The sequence below is a fragment of the Dipodomys merriami genome, unplaced genomic scaffold, assembly GCF_024711535.1.
Source record: "Dipodomys merriami isolate MVZ:Mamm:240054 unplaced genomic scaffold, mDipMer1.0.p SCAF_10, whole genome shotgun sequence".
NCBI lineage: Eukaryota > Metazoa > Chordata > Mammalia > Rodentia > Heteromyidae > Dipodomys > Dipodomys merriami.
Window position 1 is genome coordinate 5450001 of NW_027202271.1, and position 21932 is coordinate 5471932.

General features: G+C 41.7%; 2 pseudogenes; one reads left to right on the plus strand and one right to left on the minus strand.

The window, feature by feature from the left end:
* Positions 1-2218: 2218 nt before the first annotated feature.
* LOC138836344 (complex I assembly factor TMEM126B, mitochondrial pseudogene) lies at positions 2219-2842 on the minus strand (annotated as a pseudogene).
* Positions 2843-16509: 13667 nt separating this feature from the next.
* LOC138836345 (golgin subfamily A member 2 pseudogene) lies at positions 16510-19282 on the plus strand (annotated as a pseudogene).
* The last annotated feature ends 2650 nt before the right edge of the window (positions 19283-21932 follow it).

Below are 21932 nucleotides of genomic sequence, written 5' to 3' on the forward strand. Positions count from 1 at the left end.
TCAAATCATGTATATTTTACATTTTCCTCTTTCCTCTTTTTCATCTTTTAGGGCTTAAGTTCAATGCTGACTCCTTAAAGATTCCTTCTTTGTAACTACATCATGGCTCATAGACAAGTAAGAAATACTAAATATGAAATTTCCAGGTAGATAATTCAAGTTATATTAAGCATTTGAAAGCAAACATGTATTATTCTGTATAATACAAAGATGGTGATACAGTTAAAACAGACCCAAAATCTCAATTGTAAAGAACAAAAATATCATTAATGAAAATGCAGTTTTGAGTCTGACTTCAGTATTCTTTCTTTATTTTTTTAATTGTCAGGATTGTGTGTAGAGAAGTTTCAGTTACATAAGTAAGCTAATGAATACATTTCTTGTCAACTTTGTTTCATTTCTTTCTTTTTTTATTGTGATAATACCATACAGAGAGGTTACAATTACATGGACAAGATAAAGAGTACATTTCTTATCAAGCATTGTTGCCTCCTCTTTGTATTCCCTTCCCATCCCTTCCCATACTCCCTCCTTCCCTGCATCTGATCCTTCCTCCCCCACGCTCCCCTCCCCCCCCCACCAAAGTTGTAAAGTTCGTTTTTTCTACATAACGACTTGTTGTTTCAATTCTTCATACAGTTCATGTAGAACTTTATATGAAGATGTTGACTCTTCTCGTTTGCTTTTTTTTAGCTAGTCCTGGAGATTGAAATCTAGGCATGAGTGCTGTCCCTGAGTTTCTTTTGCTCAAGGGCAGCACTGTACCTCTTGAGCCATAGCACCACTTGGGTCTTTTGGGGGTAGTTTATTGGCGATAAGAGTCTCATGGAGTTTTCTGCTCAAGCTGACTTCAAACCACGATCCTCAGCTCTCAGCCTCCTGAATAGCTGGAATTAGAGGCATGAGCTAGATGTTGACTTTTAACATGTCTCCATATTGTAAATTTTTGGGTTCATTTGTTTTTCCATTCATTTGTCTACTCATTTTTTTAACTTCAACTCATGTCATTACCCTGCTTCTTACAGGGGAACTGAGGCAGAATGAGGCCCCTAGGCTCCTCTGTAGAATTTATATCCAACCTTCTCTTGTCCTGGCCATTAAAAGAAAGAATACACAAATATGCTTTGAGGTGATTTCTGATGGGTTTTATGAATATATATTATTTAGATATAAACAGGAAGAACTTTTTATGTGTATGCTGGTCATGGGGAAGAACTCAGGGCCTGGGCACTGTCCCTTAGGTTTTGTGTTCAAGGCAAACACTCTTAACACTTGAGCCATAACTCCACTGCTAGATTGGTGGTGGCTAATTGGTGATAAGAGTCTTAGGAACTTTCCTGCTGATACTTGCTTTAAACTGTAATCCTCAGATTTCATTCTGGTGAGTAGCTAGGGTTATAGCAGTTAGTCTATGGCACCCAGCCCAGCAATTACTTTTATCAGTGTATGTGGTGCTTGGAAGTGAATTGTGCCTTGCACAGCCTGTGCTAGTGCTCTAACACTAGACTCCACAGCCAACCCAGGAGCATTCTTAAAATTAAGGAATAGTAATATGCTTTGTGGTCACTTGTTTTCTAGGAGAGATAGACAAAGAGCATAGACCACAGTGGACTGCCTACAGCACACATGGCTATGTTGATGCCCTTCCAGCCTCTACATGAGTCCTTTCCTCTTAGACATAAAGTTGGACAAGAGAATATTTATTTCTCTTCTATGAATTCTTTTTTATGTGCAGTGTGCGGGTTTGGACTAGTGGTTTTGCACTGTCTAGTGGAGCACTTTACTACTTGAGCCAAGTCCCCAGTCCTTTAGCTAACATTATCTTTTTTTTTTTTTTTCCCACCATGGGCCTGAACTCCGGGCCTGGGCGCTGTCCCTCAGCTCTTTAGCTCAAGGCTAGCCCTCTTCCACTTGAGCCACAGTGCCACTTTCTGGCTTTTTTCTTTTTGATTATGTGGTGCTGAGGAATCGAACCCAGGGCCTCATGCATGCAAGGCAAGCGCTCTACCACTGAGCCACCTTCGCAGCCCCTAATATTATCTTTTTTTAATTTAATAACATTTATTCAATTATTACGTATTTATCAAGTATCTGACATAGACCAGGCAAACAGAACAGAAACAGGAATTACTTTTCATTCTTTCAGCAATGGCTACATCTTCATTATGAAAAAAAATCAGTCTACTGAGTTAGCCTCCATCCATTGTTTGGTTAATCTTTACATATAGTTTTTAAGTGTGCTTTCTTATATTGCATAATGTTGTAGACTATTAACTAGTCCAAAACATGTCTGAAAGATCAGAGGAATTACCATTAATTTAATTTCTGTTTGACAAAGAAGCACCCAGTGAAGTAAAACTCTTCCTTTTGGTGGCATGGAACTGTATGGTACTTGACTGCCAGATGTACATTTTTAGAAAAAGCCAAAGCACTGGGATGTAGTATACCACATACTATACTAACCTGCAAACTTCTCAGGATGCAATTTTCCTTGCATCCTGAACACAAAGCATCAGTTACAAGGAACTTGTAAGTAACTACTGAAGATAAAAATGGAAGTGTAGTCAATGATGAATATGTCTTCAAAGTATCATAATTGATTTTCAAACAGCTTCTGAAGACCAAGTTTGCTGATATTCCAGAGTTGCTAGCTGTTGTTCCAAGCAGGATTGTTCCATTTATATTTAAGGCCTTTTCTTTTGTAAGTGATTCAATTTTTTTCTGTGATATCCATGATTATTGGTCTTCTAAGTTTTGCATCTCTTAGGGAAGGAGTTGGATGACCAGGTGGGTATACTGCTATCTTGGTGTCCTCGGGCCCACCGTCTCTCACCGGAACCATACCTCCTAACATTATCTTTTTGAGATAGAATCTCCCTAACTTATCCTGAAATGGTCTCAAACCACAATTTCTCTGTCTCAGTTTCCTGAATCAGTGGGATTATATGCATACATCAATCATCCTGCTAGGCAGTCTGCTTTTATGAATTGCAAATAAATGCAACATGGATAGATAAATTACTCTCAAAATGTATACATTCTATAGTATCTATATCCCTATATATAATACTTGTATACTTCAAAGCAACCTTCATATAAGTTTATTACACAAAAGGCAAATAAAGATATAACAGCCTAGTCAGGTGCCTGTGGCTCACACCTGTAATTCTAGCTACTCAGGAAGCTGATTTCTGAGGATCAAGGTTTGATGCCATCCCAGGCAGGAAACTGTGAGATGCTTATGTCCAATTAATCACAGAGAAAGATGGAAGGGGCACTGTGGCTCAAGTGAAAAAGTGCTAGCCTTGAGCAAAAGGAGCTCAGGGACAGCCTCCAGGACCAGAGTTCAAGCCCCACGACCAGCCAAAAAAATAAAAACTAAAACTAAAAAATAAATATGTCCTCTGTCACACATCATAATTTCAAGGTAAGAATTGGTCTAGAGAATTGGAATATTGTTGGTTGAAAGGCAAAATGTGAGAGGAAGATAAATTATTGTAATTCCATTACACTAAATGTACTACCAATTATTACTTTACTAGCTGATTTTTCACATATTTTAAAAGTTGAACTAGGCCAGGTGCTGGTGGCTCACGCCTATAATCCTAGCTACTCAAGAGGCTGAAATCTGAGGATTACAGTTCAAAACCAGCTCAGGCAGGAAAGTCCATGAGACTCTTTTATCTCCAATAAACCTTTCAGAAAACTGAAGTGACACTGTGGCTCAATAGGTAGAGCACTCACCTTGAGCTGAAGAGCTGAGGGACAGCGCCAGGCTCAGACTTCAAGACACATAACCGACCAAAAAAAAAAAAAATTTAACTACCTCAATTCTGTGAGCATTTGGGGAAATTTATGCAGAAATGGAATCAGAGACAGCAAAGTATGTGAAAATATTCAGATCTGTGTAAAACACCAGGTGAAATTGGTGATTGAGACAGAATCAGAAAAGAACTTGGAGTTACATTTTACTGCCTGAGTGGGCTTAGAGGTGACAGGATTCAGTTCTCATGAAGCAGGAGGAGACCAAAAGGCAGCTTTTCCAAGCAAGTGATCTTCCCCATTGTCCCTGCTCCCTTCACTGCCACCTGCACGACAGACAGGTGTCATGACAGATGTACCATTTTGTGTCAGAAATCACAAGGATGATTACAGTTTAGAAGATAGAAATTTTACTTATTTGCTTTCTGAGGTACATTTTCCTCTGATAGACCACAATCTGAAATATTTGTATGGGAAGAAGGAAAAACATTTCTGTGTTCAGAGAATGAAAAAGGTAATGTTTTTCTGCTCACACAGGAAACAAAATACATTTTTACTTACTAATATTTGGCAAAACAATAAACAATACTAGCTCTGAGAAAGTGACAATATTGAGGGAGGGGGAAGGAAGAGGGCTGGTACTCAGGTTGGAATTCAGAGGTTTGTGCTGTTGTTGGTTTTTTGAGTTTTTGTTTTTTTGTTTTATTGTTTTATTTTTGCTAATGGCTGGCTCTATCACTTGAGCCAGTTCAGCTTTTTTGGTGGTTAATTGGAAAAACTGTCTCTCAGACGTTTTGCCTGGCCTGGCTTTGAACTTCGATTTTCTAGGTCTCTGTCCCATAAACACCTGAATTATAAGTGACTAACTGAGGCGTTATCATGTATCCTGTCTCTTTGTTTTAACTTTGAGTCTTTTTTCTACCTGAACTCTTACTGTTGTTGTCTGCTTTGCTCTCATTCAGGACAGTGCAGGGTGGGTGGGTCATGAGACAGGACTGAAGGCCATACAACATGTGACAGGAGACTGATGATTTAGTGGTGGCTCAGGCCATGTAGAGACCTGAACAATCTTCCTTTGCTAACTCCTGCTCACTTCAAAGTGCCTGTGGCTTAAAGTAAGGGTGAAGTGGCTAGATCACCTGCTCACAAGCAAGAAATCCTGGCTCACACATAATGTTACCTGCCAAAAAGTACTCTGAATTGAAACCTATCCATTTTTTCTGCATTCTGATGATGATCTCTAACTTGCAAGCTTTTCATAACAAGTAACAATCACATTGTTTGGAAAGCACCACACACTATTCATTCCCCTGAGAAGACTGTGGTCTCTGTTCTGTTCTACCTTAAGTTTCTCCACGCTACCTTGGAGTTTATCGGCTTCGGCTACCTGTGGAATATTCATTTCATCCCTTTCCTACTTTTTGGGGTGGGTTGTGGGGCTTGAATTCAAGGTCTGGGCATTGTCCCTGAGTTCTTTTGCTCAAGTCTTGCTACCACTTGAGCCACAGTACCACTTCCAGCCTTTTCTGAGTTGTTTATTGAAGATAAGAGTCCATGGACTTTTCTTCCTGGTCTGGCTTTGTGAATTATGAACTTCAGATATCTCAGCCTCCTGAGTAGCCTGGATTACAGGTTTGACCAACAGCCCCAGGCTAGGGATATATTATATATAATTATTCTTCTGATATCAAGGAGATATCAAATATCTACCCACGGCCCTGCGTTGGTGGCTCACGCCTGTAATCAGAGCTACTCAGGAGGCTGAGATCTGAGGATCTCTGTTCAAAGCCACACCAGGCAGAAAAGTCCATGAGACTCTTCTCTGCACTAAGCCACCAGAAAACTGGAAGTAGCACTGTGGCTCAAGCTGTAGAGCACTCGCCTTGAGCTGAAGAGCACAAACAAGTACACCACCCAGGCCCGGAGTTCAAGCCCCACAATTGACAAAATAAAAATTACCCACTTTTCTTTGTATTGAAGTAGGAATATCATCTTTTTAAAGTTTTTTATTGCATAAGTGATACACAGAGTGGTTATGGTTACATAAATTAGGTATTAAGTACATTTCTTTGGGAATAGTGTTACCCCTCCTTTATTTTCTCCCATAGTTTCCCTTACTTCCCTCTCCCCACAAGTCATACAGTTCAAACATAGTGTCTAGTGAGTAACACTGCTGAATTAGCTTACTCATTGTCATACTGTTTCTGTGCTTTCCCTTCCCCTCCTCACATCAGATAAAATTACATACATGATAAAGGTACAGAAATTGAAAGGTGACAAAAGGGAAAAAAACAGAAAAAAGTACAAACAATAGAATAAAAACCCTCTTGTTCCATTCCTTGAAATTCTTTTCAATAAGCATCATTTTATATGATCACATGCACTTGCTGTTGAGCCCTTGTGATGAGGTCTGAATACCTTTGTTTGTTTGTTTGTTTATGCACATCCTGTGGATTGAAGTCAGGCCTTGGGTGCTGCCCCTGAACTTTCTTTGCTCAAGACTAGTACTCTACCACTTGAGCCACAGCTCTAATTCTGTCTTTTAGTGGTTAAGTGGACATAGAGCCTCATGGACATAGAGCCTCCTACCTCATCTTGCCTCCAAACATGATCCTCAGATCTCAGCCTCCTGAGTAGTTTAAATTACAGGCAAGAGTCACTGGCTCCAGGCCTCAGTTTCCTTCTTATGCTGAAGCCTAGTGTATATTACGTAGCATGTTTGTATATCACAGGGGCTCTTATCTAGTCACTTCAGTTCTTTGTTTTGTTACTTGAAGTGACAAACAATCAATCTTAAGAAATCCATTACCTGATCCTGTTTACTCCAGTAGGCCTGAATTGATCAAAATCCTTTCTTATGGTTTTTATTAATATAAAGTAGCCAAGGTTTTATTAGAAAAATGATTTTTATGCAGGAAAACATTAACCACATGGAGCTTCTGAGAGCATTAGAACTCTCATAGTTGGCTGCATAGAATTTTAGAAAAAAATTTTAGTAGTATCGTCATACCTACAGATTCATCCTTTGCAAGTTGTGTTGAACTCCCCCAGCCCTCCAAGAAAACTTGTGCATGAGCTCTTCTCACAGTAGCATGCTCTTCCAGCCCATTTCACTCAAGGTGATGGAAATCTTTCATTCCACTTAATAGAGCCATCAGCCTGCCGAGTGGGCCACAACCTGGAGTCCCAGGAGTGATGAGAGGTTAGATGGGCAGCAAAGAGCCAGGGGCCAGACCTGAAAGAGCATCTTAGGACACGTGCAGAGATGGCCTGTGGGACTTGTCCTCTGAGAGCAGCCTGCCTCCAGGGAGGGGAATGCAGTCAGGGCAGCGACACCGAGTTTTCTGCACACAAACGGATTCTGTTCCCTCTTTACTACTCATGCCTAAGTAGCTTCTAGAAGATTTGAGAACTACTTAAAAGGTGTAAGGAAAATGTTAATAGAGTGTGTGAAACATGAAATCTCCTAATTGTTTTGTACCCTTGACATTTTTTTCAATTAGAATGTGTTTAGTCACAAGTAATGGAGAATTCATACCTATTTCTACGTGTGGAGCTGTTACGGGTGTTGATTTTGCTTTTCTCACAGATTGTTAGTTCAGTAGGTAGTAGTTATACAAATCTATATTCCAAATGTTTTATTTTTTGTGTTATTGTTATAAATGGTAATTCCTAGTAATGGGAAAGACTACCAAAAATACCTGTAGTAGTCAAGATGTTAATTTGCCGACTCTGCTTGAAAACATGAAGGCCACAAACCAAGCAATCATTAGCTCTTCTACTTCCAAGAATATTGGAGAGGATCCCAGGAAAAGAAGAAAAACACCCAGATTTGAAGGTTTGGGTACTTTTTGTTTCTGCTTTATGCAAAGAACAAACCTGAATGTTGCCTGCCCAGTTGGCTTCTTTTGAAAACCCTGTGGTCTAAATGCTCTGGCTCCCAAAATAGTGCAGAAATGAGCACCAATGGGATGGATCCATGAGGTGGGGGCTTTTGGGAGATGATTAGGTCTTGAACTCTAATAATGGGATTTGTGCCAGGGATAAAGAGCCCCCAGGAACTGTCTTGCCCCTCCCCATGCAGAACACACTGAGGACATGCCATCTTTGAGAAAAGTGTTTTGTTCCAGCAGCCCCAATAGATGAAGAAGAATGAAATTCTGTTCCTGCCGTGTCTGTCTGTAGTTTCTCAGGTGGGTACTTCATAGTACACTTAATCTTTGAGTATTCATCTTACTTCTAAGTGTTTTACACGGGCTACTATTAATGAATCTTTCACTTTGAGAAATGTCTTCTTGACTTCTAAGGAAGGATTGAAGGTATGTCCTTCTTCCTCTCTTAGCTGCCCAATTAGATAACACAAACAGAGTATACCCTATTTAAAGACTGTGTAGACACTTAGGTAAGTCACAGAGTGGTATGATTATATTTCTGTTTTTAAACAATTTGTACTGTTTTGTCCTTGTTGAGAATGAATAATGATCTCATCTTTGGCATGAACTTACTTAATATACTCTGTACAGGCTTAGCACTAATGAAACATCTCCCATTTTCCTACTAGGAGTTCTTAACATCGCTATTCTAACATCACAGTGCCCTCTTCCATCTTCCTAGAAATCCTCCTTCATCCACCTGATTTTCCATTTCACAGTGTAAATATTTTAGATCTTTCATGGCTGAAGATGTCTTTAGTACATGTTCAGTCATGATTATTCTAATTGAGATAGATAAAAAACCACTTTACATACAATTTCACTCAAGACTTGTCTACACTTTAGATTCTATTCTCATTTTGAATAAGAACTATATCCTAATTCTCCCTGGATTGTGTAGGGGTGGGTGCACCCATGCATGGGCTTGAATTCAGTGCTCAGGTGGTATACCTTAGCTTTTTTGCTGAAGGCTTCTGTCCTACCACTTGTGCACAGTTCAACTTCCAGATGTTTGATGGTTAATTGGAACTAAGAGTATTGTGGTCTTTTGTGCCTGGTCTGGTTATGAGCCACAACACTCAGATCTAAGCTTCCTGAGCAGCTTTGTTTACAGACATGGGGAACGAACACCCGGTTCATTGGAATTCTTTTTCAATGATAAGGTCTCCTTCTGCCTCCCTACATCTTCCGATGTCAGCTTCTATATGCCTATCCTAAGTTTTTATATTTTCTATGATTCACTTATTCTTATTGTCATTGCATTAGGTAGAGAAAGGAACGAGTCACCAATTACAGAATTGCATGCCTCAGTTGAAATGGAGCTGGGATCGGCATCTGTGTGACTTTCCTGAAGATCTGGATCATAGTCAGAAGAGGTTGACCACTGCCTCTGGAAGCTGAGGACTGGAGGAACGGTAGGGGCAGGTATGGACTTGCCCATGGAGGGTCACACTCCCAGACTCCCTTTGGGTACCTGAGGATCCGTCACAAAATTGACAGGTGTATGTGTGTGCGGAGGGGAGTTGACGGGGGGTTGTGGGGGCTCACAAGGCAGGTCCTCAGAGGGAATGTAGACAGAGTTGGTTACACTGGAGGTGTGAGTCTAACCATCCTCACAGAGAGGATCTTTGATGTTCTTGCCCTTCCATCTATATCCAAGGATTCTTCATATTCATATAATATCTGGGCTCTTCAAGAAACTCTTGCTTGGCTTTTAGCTTTGAATGTAGAGATTGTTTTGAATATACTACTAGATTAGTTTTAAATTGAGTAAATTTCTTCTAGTGGATTAATATCAATACATGCCCATCCACATACTCTTACCATCTCATAAGGCAGAAATTGGAAAGATCAAGGTTTAAGGCCAATTAGGCAAAGAGTTAGCAAGACCCAAACTAAAGACAAAGCTGAGTGCTTGGTCATGGTTCTATACTCCCAACTATGTAAGAGTCATAGGTAGTACAAGAGCCTGCCTATAAAAAAAAAACACAACCCAGTCTAAATGAAGAGGCAAATCTAAATACATAAAAATGAAGTGAATAAGTTTTCTTTTTGTTTTGGTGGGTACTGGGGCTTGATCTCTGGGGCTGAGGGCTGTCTCTCAGCTCTTCAGCTCAAGGAAGCACTCTTAAGCCACAACACCACTTCCAGTTTTCTGCTGGGTTTATTTAGAGATAAGAGTCTCACAGACTTTCCTGCCCAGTCTGGCTTTGAACCACAATCCTCAGATCTTAACTCCTGAGTAGCTAGGATTATAGACATGAGCACCAGATATGAAATAAGATTTTTAAACTGGTAAAGTACCTACCACACATATATTGACCTTGATTTCAAATCCCAGCAAAAGAAAAATAAATAAAATAAACATTTGGGTAACATTGTTTTTCTCATGATATGCTGACATTTCTTCATATTGCCAAATGCAGGGATTCTAAAAGGCAACAGAAATAAATAAAATCATTTTTCACATTCCAGTCCAACAAGATGTGGTCTGATTCTTACAAGTCCAGTTTGAGTCCACAGTGAATGTTATGCTTTTGCTTCGGTTCTGTCCCTGACCACCTCCATCTTCCTGGCTAATACACAGCTTTTACTGCTCATATCACTACTGAGAAAGTACCAGTCTTGCTGTGAAGGAATTTATAATCCAAATTTAATTTTAAAAACTCATTAGGAAATTACAAGATGATGAGTACTGAATCAAGAGTTAGAGGTTAAAGGCCAGAGAATTTTTCTTTTTCCTTCTGTTCCTGCTTGAACTCAGGGCCTCAGCACTGTCCCTGAGCTTTTCTCCTCAAGGCTAGTGCCTATGGTATAGGCATTATATCAAATGATTCAACCATTTCTTTCTTTGAATTTAGGAAGACTTTTCTCTCTTGTGCTAACTGTATTTGAATAAGCCTTGGGTTGCTTTTATTACTGAAATGTTTTGCTCATAAGCAGTAAAAGTAGAAATACTGACCAAAATTGGTGATAGATTTGCTCAGCTAATCCTAGAAAGGAATCAGCTGTAATGGGTAGAGCTCCCTGAGAAGCCCCAGTTCCCTCACTGTCTGTCTGAAGTCTCAGAACTGCCTTGTGAAAAGTGTGTGCAGTCAGGACAGCTCTTTCCAACTGTGTAAAAACCAGAAAGAAACCTCCATGCACCTGTTTCACTGGTATAGCAACAGCTCAGCAGGAGAAATGAGTGAGCTCAGTAGTTCCTTGTCAAACAGGAGGGAAAATTGTTCTGCTGGGTTCAATTCCCCAGCACCACGTAAGCAGAAAAAGCAGGGAGTGGTGCTGTGGCTCAAGTGGTAGAGTGCTATCCTTGAGCTGAAGAACTTAGAGACAGCACCCAGGCCCAGAGTTCAAGCCCCATGACTGACAAACAAAAAACAAAACACAAACACACAAAAAATCTTCAGTGATGAATAAACTGGTATTTCCTCAAAACAAATTACAATTTTACAAAGGGATGACATGAATATATAAATAGTATCTTGAGGAAAGATAGGTGTTGGGCAGTACAAGAGATAATAAAGGAATAAATAATATATTGAGAACAGTATATGAACAAAGAACTCACATTTGTGTTTTCTTTTGGTTAATCATGGGGCTTGAAATCAGGGCCAGGGCACTGTCCCTGAGACATTTTTGCTCAATGCTCCTGTGCTACCACTTTGATCCACTCCTCTATTTCTGGCTTTTTTGGTGGTCAATTGGAGACAAGACTGTCTTGGACTTTCCTGCACAGGTTGGCCTCAAATGGTAATGCTCACATCTCTCCCTTGGGTAGCTACAATTATTTGTGTGAGCCACCAGTGCCTGGCTCCAAACTATTTGGGTACTTAAAATTTTTAGAACAAAATCCCTATTCCAGTTTTAAGTCAAATGATCATGTAGAGGTTTGTTACAGTGAGAACTATTTGACAGAAAATTTCTTATGATGTATGTTAAGTATTCTATCTATGCATTTCTTTCATGGGTGTGTGGTCCTGGGCTTAATCTCCCGGCCTGGGTGCTTTCTCTGAGATATTTTGTTCAAGGCTCATACTCTACCACTTAAGCCATAGCTCCACTTCTGTCCTTTTGGTAGTGCTTGGAGATAAGAGTTTCAGGGTCTTTTCTACCAGGACTGGCTTTGAACTGTGATCCTTAGATATTAGTTTCCTGGGTAGCCAGCATCAATTTTCATTTTCATTTCAAAAGAGTAGAGACGTGGCTCAGTAATAGAGCACTTACTTTCTATGTGGAAGGCCTTGGGTTTGATCCCCAGCACAAGAAAATATATGTATTACATTAGATGATTAGTTTTAGAAAGAAATTCACAAGTACCATTTAGAATTTTATGGGCATCCCTGTTACAAGTCTTGCTTCATTTCCTAAGAACTTTTCTTAAAGTGATTCACAGTGTTTATGTATTCCTGGAACCATCTCTAGCCTTTACCTATAGATACAGTAATATAAGCCATGAAATTGATAGAGAAAAATAAAGGCAGTGGGAAAATGAGAGGAATTAGGCTGTAATCTTTCTCAAGTCTAGGGGATAGAAAATAGTTACAGGTGGTTGATAGGCATTGCAGAACCTGATATGAAAATCACTTCCTTAGGAACAATTTTAACAGTATTTCTTGGTTTGCTCCCACTCTACTGATATGAGTTAGTACATTCTAGAAAGAGTGAGCTACAAACCCGGGAGTCGTCAGCAAACTCCACCCCTCCCCTCCAGTTCCATAGGAACCATAAGTAGGTAGATAGCCAACATGATGTTGCATCCCAGTAAAGAATAAAGGATGACTTCATCCAACCTATCTTCAATGTTCCCAACTTTGCTCGTAACCTGATAGTAAAAGGGCATTGACTTTGGAATCAATCACTTCCCCTATAGTTTCTGATTACATTATTTGGTACATTATTTTGACCTTCCATTGAAAAGCTCTGTGTAAAAACAGAGGTTGTACTATCTTTTTGGAGTTTTTCATGAAGATTAAGTTAGCAAACATGAAAACATTGTTGAAAGCCTGCTTTGTAAATACTGAGTCTGAATCTTCTTATTTAAGTGCTTCCTATAGTTTTCCCCTGCATCGTATTTTATTTTTCCTCTGGCTGTCTAGATCATTTGCTGGCTGACCCTACTGGCTTTTTTGTTTCTTTAAATGACTTTTCTGTGTAACAGGGTTTTTTTAAATGCTCTTTAATTTGTTGCCACTAGAGGGCAACATAGATGCATTACTACTCACCTGATCACACTGGGAAAGGGAGGATGGGACCACATTACCTGGGTGAAATCCATCATTCAAATTGAAGAGACTTAGAAATCACTTCCATACATTCTCATTTTAAAGGCTGGAATGCTAGACATTTAAACAAATACAAGCATGTAGTAAACTCATAGTTGAATTAAAGCTTCTTTGTATAACTACTTAAACATAATTTTGGGGGCAGGGGGAGGATGGGAAGGGATGGAAAGGGGAACCAAAGAGGAGGCTACAATGCTTGGTAAGAAATGTACTCATTAAAAAATAAAAAAAAGAGAAATGTACTCATTATCTTGCCCATATAATTGTAATCCCTCTGTACAGTATTTTCACAATAAAAGTAAATAAATAAACATAATTTTTAAAATTCTATTGAGAAAACAGTAGGTAAGATGGGTAGGTGGCTCGTGTCTGTAATCCTAGCTACATGGGAGTCTGAGATCTGAGGATCCTACTAGCTTTGGCAGGAAAGTCCATGAGATTCTCATCTCCAATTATCCACCCCAAAGCCAGAAGGGGTGCTGTGGCTCAAGTGATAGGGAGCTAGCCAGGGCACAGAAACTCAGAACCATCACCTAGGCCCTGAGTTCCAGCCCTAAGACTGGCATGAGCATGTGCACTCGCATGCACACACACACACACACACACACACACACACACACACACACACAGCAGGCGATAATGTTTTTTAAATCACTGACTCCTCTCTACAAATTATACCTAAAAATAAATTTTATTTTCTCACCTGTGATGTGTTTGTTTTTAAAAAGATGTGCAAGAGCAAATGAGTTTTTTACAAAGCTCATTTGCACATTTTTCAAAATTTACTGTGAATAATATAATTCAAAAGTGAATTTACTTAGTCATTAAAACAGAAAACTGAGGTACATTCTAACCTTTACTTTCACTTGCAGCAAATTAAATACTGAATGTACTTACATATCTGACCTACTTCAAACCATTCAATGATTTAGCTTTAAACAACCATGCATTCTAAAATACATAAATATTATACAAGAAGTATTTATGTTTATCAATGAATAAATAGAAAGAATGGAATAGAAATATTTTATAGGATTAAAAATAGTCATATCCAAGGTAAACAAATAAATTTAAAATCAATGTAAAGCACCCATTTCTCAACCTTTTATATTTATTTACATAGATTCCTTATGTCAGGAGAGTTTTTTGTTTATTTGTTTGTTTGTTTTTGTCAGTCATGGGGCTTGAACTCTGGGCCTAGGTGCTGTCCCTCAGCTCTTCAGCTCAAGGTAAGCACTCTACTGCTTGAGCCACAATGCCACATCTGGTTTTCTAGTGGATTATTAGAGATAAGAGTCTCACAGACTTTTCTGTCCAGGTGGCTTTGAACCATGATCCTCAGATCTTAGCTTCCTGAATAGCTAGGATTACAGGCATGGGCCATCTCCTGGCTTGCCAGGAGAGTTTTTTTTTTTTTTTATTGTGAAAATACTGTACAGAAGGGTTACAATTACATGGGCAAGGTAATGAGTACATTTTTATCAAGCATTGTAGCCTCCTCCTTTGTTTCCCCTTCCCAGCCCTTCCCACCCCCCCCCCATCGCCCCCAACGCACCAAAGTTGTAAAATTTGTTTTCGACATAACACTTGTACATCTCATTGTTGCAATAAGTCCACCTGTATCCCTATTTAAACGATTTGTTTTTCCCCTTCCCCTCCACAAATTATACCAAAATCAAATACAGTGAAAACACGAGTTATACTTTGTATACTATGGGGGAGGAACATACAAAGCAACAAAGAAATAACCTTATAAATGTGTTAGAAAAATTGTATGAAAGAAAAAAACATTTGAATACATATCTTAGGGCTCCTTTCCCTAACATCAACTTATCTGACCTTTTCTGCTTGACTCAGACATATACTAGATATTGCAAATAAGGGAAACCATGGGACCTATGTTGCTTTGTGCCTGGCTTAATATAATTTTTTCCAAGTCTTTCCATTTCCTAACAAATGGGGCAATGTCATTCTTTCTGATGGAGGCAGAGAATTCCATTATGTATATATACCACATTTTTTTCATCCATTCATCTACTGAGGGGCTTCTGAGTTGGTTCTATATCTTAGCTATAGTAAATAATGCTGCAATAAACATTAGTTTTATGTTTCCTATTTCTCTTTGTTGCTTGCACTGTTACTTCATTTGAACAATGTTGCAGTGATCCTCTTGGGGACAGTGCTCACTCCACTGCAGACACTTACCCGTCTGCAGTGCTGTTGGTAGTGACAGCGCTGTCTGGACTCAGCTGCTTCAGAGACAATGCAGCTGCCAGGCCAAAGCCTCTAACATCCCACCAGTTTGCACAGTTCCACTTTATTCTGATGTTCAACTTACACCTTTAGAAAACACATATAATTTTGCCCATAAAATGTTAAGTTGATATAACTGACCTGTTGTGTATGTGTGTGTGTGTTTGTGTGCGTGTGGGTGGACACACTCAAGATGGTTAGTATCTTGGAGATCAGAGTCTCACAGGCTTTCTTGTGATGGCTGGCTTTGAACTAAAAACCTTAGATCTCAGCCTCCTGAATAGCTAGGATTACATGCATGAGTTACCGGGGATGGATTGGATAATCTTAGAAGTTTTGATGCATGGAAGCTTGCTAGTATTTAAATTTAGAGTTGTAAACAAGTATTTTCTTGTCTTTTTTTCTGATTAATTTTAGAGATTCCAGGGCTTGAACTCAGGGGATTGAACTAACTGGGATTGCTTGCTTGGCTAGAATTCTATCATTAGACATATACTCCCAGCTTCACTTTTTACTCCTTCACTGGAGGTGGAGTCACTCTGACTTTTGATTGCCTGGGTTCAAATCTCGGTCTTGCAGATATCTTCTGTTAGCAAACTATGCAGTGTTTCACTGCTTTCCAGGAGGCCATCTTAAAAGCCACAAGAAGGCATCAAAGGATTAGAACAAGGATGGGGTGAACTCCAGAGAGGCAATTATGGGTGATACAGGAAAAGATGAACTTGGCCAATCCAACTAGCCCTAAGGGAGAGATTTCTAAGACAGAAATATTTGGAACCAAGTTGTAAAATGAGGAGAGGGACTCTACAGGGATGCACTGTCCCTGTTGTCCCTTCGTTAGTCACCACCTGAATCCTGGGATGCCACCTCCTGAGCCCTTGTCATGATTGTCTATAACACAGGATCATCTGGGACTAGAATTGTGGGATGGAGGTCATGGTCATGTAAAGTTACAAGTAGAGCTGTGCAGGTTCCCAGCTAGAGCTGGTCCCTAACTGTCCCCCATGTGGGTGGGGCTAGATAAGGGGGACTGCACGTGCAGCTGTTATTGGACCTTGGCTGTTCTGCCTGGATGAGAAGATTCTGGCCAGACCTCCCATTTTTTCATGTTTCTCTGACCAATGGGATATAAGAGTTGAGGCCACACCCACATTCCATGCTGCCTAGTAGCACTGGGATCCCCTCTATTGGCTCACACCACTACAGCAGTTGAAGGAGGTAGAGGTGGTGAGTGGTGAGTGAGCAAATCGAGTTGGACCTAAACAGAGTTACTGGTGATAGAAAGAGTTGAATTTAGGCAGCCTGGGAATGTGGCCCACCCACCTTCGCCGTCCCAGTGCTGGGATGTCTGAGAAAAAAAGAGAAAAGAAAGTAGCTGCAGGAAGGAAACTTCTGCAACAATACCAGCAGAGGAATGGTCCTGCTAGACCTGCAGAATCCAAGAAGAGGAAAATGAAAGAGGGAGGTAACCCCAAGACAAACACCGCTGGGGACTGTCCTTTACTCAAGGGTGCGGCCCAAGACCTCGCAGACCCTGAGCCTCCCCCTCCCCTGGGCACTGTCACAGCTGCCAGGGTCCAGAGTGTCACAGGTCCCAATAACACCAAGGACCTGGAGAGACACAACCAACACCTGGTGCTTGCCCTGGACTCCAGCACAATACAAAAGCAGCAGCTCTACATTGAGATCCAAAAACTGAAGCAGGAAATGAAAGAGCTGCAGGATCAACAGGGGAAAGACAATCAGAAGATGGCCTGTGTGCACGAAGCCCTGAAAGCAGAGCTGGAGCAGCACAAGCTGTCGATACAGATGCTGATTAGAGAAAAATCAGACTTACAATCTGCCCTGGCCCACAAGCAGCAAGAGGCCGATGAAAGAGCACTGGAGAAGGAGGGTCTTACCAGATGCCTGCAGGCTGCACAGCAGCGCGTAACAGAACTCGAAACAACATTGTCTGCAGTCAACACCACGCAGACTGAGACCGAGAACAACAATGTACAGCTCATTAAAGCCCTGAATCACGTGAAGCTACAGCTCCAAGAAAAGGCCAGAAGCTACGAAGACCTGGAGGATGAGAACACGGAGCTGCAGGAGAGGCTGGAAGTGCTCCTGACACAGAAGGCCGACATGAAAATGAAAATCCACAAGTTCCAAGAGGAACTAGTGGAGCGGGCAGAGTTGGAAAGCCAACTCAACAACATGAAGGAGTTGGTGGCAAGATTAAAGGAGGAGAGAGACACGTTTGCGGAGGACCTGAGGCTGGAGAGCTGCACGGGGAAGGAGAAAGTGCAGCAGCTGCTAGAGCAGGTGAGCCAGCTGAGAGAGGAGAAAGAGCAAGGGGTGAGGCAGGTGCTGGAGCTGGAGAGCAAGCTGGTGGAGCTGAGAGAGCAGCTGTCAGAGCTGCCGCCCCCACAGCCAACTGCAGGGCCAGCTCAGGCTGAGCAGCAGCTGCAGGCCCACACCCTGCAGTTGCAGAAGGAGCTCAAGACCCTGGAGGAGCAACTTCACCTCCAGGTGGAGGAGAACCAGAGCCTTAGTCTCCAGAACCTGGAGCAGCAGCAGCGGCTGTGGATACTGGAAAAGAAGGCTGAGGAATGGGCACAGCATGCCGAGGACCGGCGCAAGATCCTGGAGACAATGGAGAAGGAGCAGGAGACCTTGAAACGCACGCTGGTGCACAACCGCCAGCTGAAAGAAGAGCTGGCCCAGCTGCAGGATGCCTTGCAGAGGCTGAGCGCTGAGAAGGGGGAGCTCGCCAGCATCCTGCACACAGAGCAGCAGGAGAAGACAACCCTGCAGGCGAAGCTGCATGAGCTGGAGGAGGAATTCAAAGAAGGAAAAGATGTGGCTGAATTCAAGCGCCAAGCAGCTGAGGATCTGCAGGAGCTGCATGACAAGTACCTGGTCCAGGTGCAGCAGCTGAGCGCCACCTGCAAACAGCACAAGGCCACCAGCCAGCAGCTGATGTCAGAGAAGGAGGCCCTGCAGCAGCACCTGCTGAATCAGAGCCATCTGATGGACCAGCTGAAGCAGGAGCAGGTGCAGAGCAAGTTGCTGGCCCAGGTGGAAAGGGAGAAGTTACAGGACACTCTGAAGTGTCTGGAAGCAACAAGACAGGAGAATGCGCAGCTGCGGGCCCAGCTGAGAGCCCTGGCTTTCCCCAGGGAAGATGAAGGCCTGAGCCAAGAAGAAGACAAGGGTGAGGAGACGACTCCCCATGATGTGACTGTCCCAGAGGACGTAGACAACCCGCAGAGCATGTGGGATTTTTACATGGACGCACTGTCCATCGCAGAAGGCAGGAAGGCGAGGATGAGCCGGCAGCTGCAGGAGCAGCAGGCCCGCTGCGGGTGCCTGAGTCAGCTGGCAGCCCAGTGCCAGAGAAAGCTGGAGAGCCAGGCCACCTTCCCCCAGCACTGCATCCACAGGCTGTTCGGCAAGAGGAAGCAGGACACACAAGCACCCAAGAAACAGCTGCACATCTGCTTCCCTGAAGACCTGGCCGGCAAGGGGCACCCCCAGAGTCACGTGGACGACCTCCACCATTGCTGCAGCCAGCTGACCGAACACCTGACCACCATGGAAGAGACCATCGTGCTGTACAAGGAACAGCTAGAAGTCCTGGAGAAGCTGTGTCAGGAGAAAGAACAGTGTGTGAGCCAGCTGTACCAGGAGAGGAGGAGGAAGAGGAAGGAGCTGAAGGAGCTGCTGCTGCGCCTTACAGGGGAGAGCACAGAGTGCCAGGACAGGATGCTGGCAGCCGCCCAGGCCCCTGCTGCCGAGGCCCCCTCAGACCTCTCAGTCCCCCTGAAGACGGAGCTCAGGGAGGAGCAGCAAGGCTGTGAAGATGTGCATCTTCAAGAAAATTTGAAGCCTGTCCTTGAAGAGGCTGGGGCGCCTGGGCCCCTGGAGAGCCCCACTGCAGAGCCTCCTGTGCCGCTGCTGCCTGCCATCCAGCCCCAGCAAGAGCCCACAGACGGGGGCGAAGAGTCCTGCCTCCCTTTCTTCTATAAGCCAGAAGCAGATGATATATTTGATATTAATACCATCTAAAAACATGGCCTTCTATTGTCTAAAATGTATTTTTAGCATGACGATGGGTAGCACTGTCTAGGGCCTTATTTTAATTAGTGGCATTTGGGGAGGGGTATCCATATCCCAGACAGAGCAAAGGCTGCTGGGAGTGGCCTAAACTTGAAGGACATCTAACAGTCCACTGGTTGTCAGGGAGGGGGCCCAGATATGGGTCACCATTAGGAGAAAAATAAAAGGAAGTTGGGAGTGATGGTATGGGTTTATAGTTCATGTTTTATTAGTGACATTTTATGAAGAGCTTCCTTATTCATATGCTCACTGTATTATTTGCTGATATCTTAAAGAAGTACTTTTCATAATTTATGGAAAACATTTATGTTATTCTCTTGAATTATTTCATTTTTTAACATTATATGTTGATGCAGTCATGCATTTTTTTTCAAAATGAACTCTGTCCCAGCAACAGTGAATGTTCTTTTTGTATTGTAACATGCTACAATGAGAATATTGCAGTGAAAACATAGTAATGACTGTGAAAAAAACGAAAAATATAATGTTGAAAGTTTGCAAAAAAATAAAACCCCACCGTAAGTAGAACAAATGAAGATGTACTGCAATTGAAAATCAGCAAATATAGTGCAGAAATGGTACACAAAAAATAAGAATACATAATTATAGAATATCTACAGTATGTCAATTGCATTAGTAATATTTCAGTGATGTGCTGACATGATGTTGGATATTATTCATTGAATAAAATTATTAAAATTCATTTTCTTGGTTCTTTTTAAAATTTGCTGATTGTAGCTATTACAAACTTAAAAATTACTCTGGGTACCTGAGAGGTCTAAGACAGCCTCAGCAGCAGGGGCCTGGCTATAATCCTAGCAAGCCAGGAGGCTGTGGTCTTATCATTGTTCAAAGCCCACTTTAACTGCAAAGTCCTTGAGACTCTTCCTAAACTACCACAAAGCCAGAAGTAGAGTTAGGATACAATTGATAGAGTGCTATCCTTGAGCAAAAATGCTTAGGGACAGAGCCCAGGCCCTGAGTTCAAGCCCCAAGACAGGTACAAAAAAAGAAAGGACAGGAAGGAAGGAGGAAGGAGGGAAGGAAGGAAGGAAGGAAAGAAGGAAGGAAGGGAAGAAGGAAGGAAAGAAAAACCAAGAAAAGAAAGGAAAGAAGGAAAAGAAGGAAGGAAGAAAAAAGGAGGGAGGAAAGAAATATAAAAAAAGAAAAAATTAAAAATTATATATTGGGCCAGATGCTGGGGGCTTATGCCTGTAATCATAGTTACTCAAGAGGCTGAAATCTGAGGATCACGGTTCAAAGCCAGCCTAGGCAGGAAAGTTCGTGAGACATTTATCTCCAATAAACCACCAGAAAACCAGAAGTGGCACTGGCTCAAATGGTAGAGCACTAGCCTTGAGCTGAAGAGCTCAGGGACAGTGCCCAGGCCCAGTGTTCAAGCTCTCGACTGACATAAATAAACAAACAACATATGGTTCGGGTCAGGTCACCCATGGCTCATGCCTTTAGCTACTCAAGAGGCTGAGATCTTAGGATTACAGTTTGAAACTAACTCCAATAAACTACTCAGAAAAAATTGAAGTGGCACTGTGGCTCAAGTGGTAGAGTGATAGCTTTGAGCATAAAGAGACCCCAGGACCTGCAAACTTAAAATAAAAACACAAAACATATGGAACTTCTTGTTTGCAGTTCACCACTGGCCCATATTGTGAGAACATGACACAAAACTAGTGCTACCAATAGGAAAAAAAGTACAAGCTTCCTCTGATATCATCAACCCAATCCTCATACTGCAGAAGAGATGTGATCAGAATTGCCTACACCCATTGTGGTTGTCTCCTTCAGCACTTGCCAGAATTATTCTCCTGTGAATAAGCCAGTCTCTCTTCTCTCCTGTAGGTAGAGTCTGTTCTTTCTTTGAATCTGTACTGGAATTGTAGCCCATGGTAATCAGAATGAAGTGGTGGAAATATTGCTCTCTTATTTTTCCCCAAACTCTCTTTATTATCATACATTAGCCACACAAGGAAGGGGTATTTCATTGTGAGATTTCCATGTGTGTTCCTATGATGATGGGAACACGCATGTACTCCCTTCCTACTACAATTTGCAAAGGTTACATTCTTCTGTCTTCATTCATGCTGACAATCTACCTCAACCTTTTAGACCAAACCCCTCTCATGAGTACCTCTACACAGAATCTGTTTTCTCAACTCCACCCCTACTCTTAACTTTCAGGGTAGTTCATTATATAATTTTCACATGCACTTGCAATGTATTTCAAAAATTTGCACCCTCTATTATTTTCTCTTTGTCCTCAGTAGGCCCTTATTCTCAGTTATCTATATATGCAATTATGTATACAGGTGTGTGTATTTGTACATATATATATTTGTCCATGATTATGAATGTATTTTAGGTCTAGTTTCCAATTTTGAACAAAAACAATATTGTTTGTTTTTTGTTTGTTTGTGTATGTGTGTGTGTTTGTGTGTCCCAGTGTTGGGCTTGAATCAGAGCCTGGGAACTCTTTCTTAGCTTTTTCCATTCAAGGTTTATCCATTCTACCACTTGAGCCACACCTCTACTTTCAGTTTTTTTGGTGATTAATTGGAGAGAGGATTCTCTCAGATTTGTC